This window comes from Scyliorhinus torazame, chromosome 2 (assembly GCF_047496885.1).
Source record: "Scyliorhinus torazame isolate Kashiwa2021f chromosome 2, sScyTor2.1, whole genome shotgun sequence".
NCBI lineage: Eukaryota > Metazoa > Chordata > Chondrichthyes > Carcharhiniformes > Scyliorhinidae > Scyliorhinus > Scyliorhinus torazame.
Window position 1 is genome coordinate 81,022,428 of NC_092708.1, and position 3,654 is coordinate 81,026,081.

Sequence of the window (3,654 nt, forward strand, 5' to 3'; positions counted from 1 at the left end):
GAGGCCGTAGCGGAGGCGGAAGGGAAAGAGTGCCCCCATGGCACAGGCCCGCCCGCGGATCGGTGGGCCCCGATCGTGGGCCAGGCCACCGTGGGGGCACCCCCCGGGGTCAGATCGCCCCGTGCCCCCCCCCCCCCCCAGGACCCCGGAGCCCGCCCACGCTGCCTGGTCCCGCCGGTAAATACCAGCTTTGATTTACGCCGGCGGGACAGGCAATTTCTGGGCGGGACTTCGGCCCATACGGGCCGGAGAATCCAGCGAGGGGTCCCGCCAACCGGCGTGGCCCGATTCCCGCCCCCGCCCAATCTCCGGTACCGGAGACTTCGGCGGGGGCGGGGGCGGGATTCACGGCGGCCAACGGCCATTCTCCGACCCGGCGGGGGGTCGGAGAATGACGCCCCAGGACACGGTCTCCCTTTGGAATTTGGCTCCTGCAGGCTCCCCGGCGACCATCACCACCATCCCCACCCTACACCGTCTCCCTCCACCACTACCCACCCCCCTCACGAACTGACACCCGCAGGCCCACCGGCGACAAGCACCACCACCTCCGCCCATACACCGCACCCCCCTTCGCCGACTCAACATCTGGGTGAAGAAGAAGAAAACAACACGCTCCCGGATGCGCAGGTCTCGACGCCGGCACCCACGCCACAGCCGGGAAGGAGGTGATTGCAGCAGAAGGTCAAGGCCCCCGACAGACTTGACCTTTAAGACCACTTCACCTCTGCCGGACTCTTTTTTTCAACAGGGGATGAATGTGGTAAACCACGTTATTGCATTACATGTATTGTATTGTATTGTGCATGCCTGGGCTTGTCCAGGCTGGCTCCGCCTGTGGCTCCTCCCCTCGGGCTTCTGTATAAAAGTGGCACGTCTCCGCCTCTGGACCCAGTTCGGGTCCAGAGGCAGGAGGCTTGCTGTTTAGTGTATTAAAGCCTCAGTTACGTTCTTCGCTCGTCGTGTGTTATTGATGGTGTATCACTGCAAAAGTTCCGAAATGGAATAATGGTTGTTCTGCCTACTCAGTTTTTGACATTTCAAATACAATCTTGATGTCTGTTTGCTGACTTTCTGAGATGTCAATAATGCAGTCACATTGCGTATGCTATGTTCTTGCCCATTTAATGTAACTAAGACTGTCTTCTTGCTAACCTTCTGAGGGGTCAGAAAAAGGTGTTACCTTGGAGATGGTTCTGTTAGCTGTCTCTGCATTTCAGGACATGATAGCAAGATTTTTAAAAGATATTTCCATTTCTTTCTGCAGGCAAAACAGGCCCAGAATGCCCGGAAGTGTTCACTGACTGGAGAGAGGCTGGCGTACATAATGGATTTCACTCAACAGGAGGAGCAAACTTGACAACTGTTGTGTCTCTCAAACCCCGTAATAAGTGGCGATGCGGATTTTGGGCTTAGTCAAAGTTAAAAAAAACTAATTATCATATCATCAAGAACAAAGAACAATACAGCACAGGAACAGGCCCTTCGGCCCTCCAAGTCTGTACCGGTCATGATGACAGTTAATTTGATGAAAAAATAGTTGTGGTTTTTATTAGCTTTCACATATGCCACGGTGACAGCAGAGCATATGCTGGCCTCATGCAGCAGCAGAGATACCTGCAAGAGATTTAATGGAGACGAGTACATTGCAGCAGTGCAGCACTAAAGCTGCAGCAGAGGAGGTGGGGGGGGGGGGGGGGGGGGGGCCTTGCAGCAGGCTGATATTTCTGAGTTTGAAAGTGACGTTCAGGCCGATCCAGTGGTGGAGGAGGGAGGGGCTGTTGTATTAGAGGAAGAGCACTCAGAGCCTTCAGGAGGTGAGGAGCCTGTAGCATTGGCAGTGGAAGAATCCACACCTCCTGAACGTCAACTTGCTCATCGTACAGGTGATGATGTCAGTGATGAATTGCTCATTCAGTGCCTGTTTTAGGTTGGCATGGAGACAGTTGAAGGTTAGGAGGCCAGTGCAAGGACCCAAGATCAAGCCTTGACTGATGTCTCCCAGCAGCTCCACGGATTAGCTAAGGTTAGTGCTCAGCACATGCAGATTTCTCAGCAGGTGCATGAGTTTCTGAGGCATCAAAATGACATTTATTTACAGCAAAATGAGCTAATGAGAAAGCAAAACTATCTTCTTCTCACTAAAAAGGTGACACCTACTGCTGCACCATCTGGCCAGGAGCTGCCCAGTTCAGAGACAGTCGCTGCTAGGCAAGATACAGTGCCATCAGGGATGCAGGACGTTACTTCACGTGGACGGGAAAGGGTCCGGGGGCGACGCAGAAGGAATTAGGGTCCCTCTCCTCTCCCTCCAACACTGTTACCTCTACCTCAACCACCTCCTCTTATGCATGCTTCTTTTTTAATCGTTCTGTGCAGCTGGTGAATTGATGTAAGATGTTTTGTAACATGTTTTTTTTAATTTATGTTTATCATTAGTATATTTATGTTTTGCTTACTTAAATGATGTTATTCAGTTTTAATTATCTTATATTTAAATGTTGTGATTTGATGTTGCAATAAGACATTTGTAGAAGTCTGTAAAGTTTTAGAGAAAACATTTATTAACACAAATAATGTTATAAATACAACTTTGATACCATTGTAACATAGAATTTAAAGTTTAACTTTTGCAGCTGCAGTATGACGTTTTGGTTAGTAACTATCTCAACTTTTCTAAATTTCTTCAAATAATTTTTTTAAAACTTGAACACAATGGTCAATAAAATGTATTTTTTTACTTTAATGCAATGGTTCTGTTTTCTTATTTTTGTAAAGAGGGAGGGAGGGTGATGGAAGGAGAGGGAGAGGGAGAGTTTGGACATATCAATTGTCATCTAAGGCATTATAATTTCCTAAAGTATTTGAAGTAGCTAAGCTGCATATTTCTCATAGTAATATAGCAGAATCATAGAACATAGAACATTACAGCGCAGTACAGGCCCTTCGGCACAGGCCGACCTGTGAAACCACTCTAAAGCCCATTTACACGATTGCCTTATCGTCCATATGTCTATCTAATGACCATTTGAATGCCCTTAGTGTTGGCGAGTCCACTACTGTTGCAGGCAGGGCATTCCACACCCTTACTACTCTCTGAGTAAAGAACCTACCTCTGACATCTGTCTTATATCTATCTCCCCTCAATTTAAAGCTATGTCCCCTCGTGCTAGACATCACCATCCGAGGAAAACGGCTCACTGTCCACCCTACCCAATCCTCTGATCATCTTGTATGCCTCAATTAAGCCACCTCTTAACCTTCTCTGTAACGAAAATAGCCTCAAGTCCCTCAGCTTTTCCTCATAAGATCTTCCCTCCATACCAGGCAACATTCTGGTAAATCTCCTCTGCACCCTTTCCAATGCTTCCACATCCTTCCTATAATGCGGCGACCAGAATTGCACGCAATACTCCAAATGCGGCCGCACCAGAGTTTTATACAGCTGCAACATAACCTCATGGATCCGAAACTCAATCCCTCTACCAATAAAAGCTAACACACCGTATGCGTTCTTAACAACCCTCTCAACCTGGGTCGCAACTTTCAGGGATCTATGTACATGGACACCGAGATCTCTCTGCTCATCCACACTGCCAAGAATCTTACCATTAGCCCAGTACTCTGTCTTCCTGTTATTCCTTCCAAAATGAA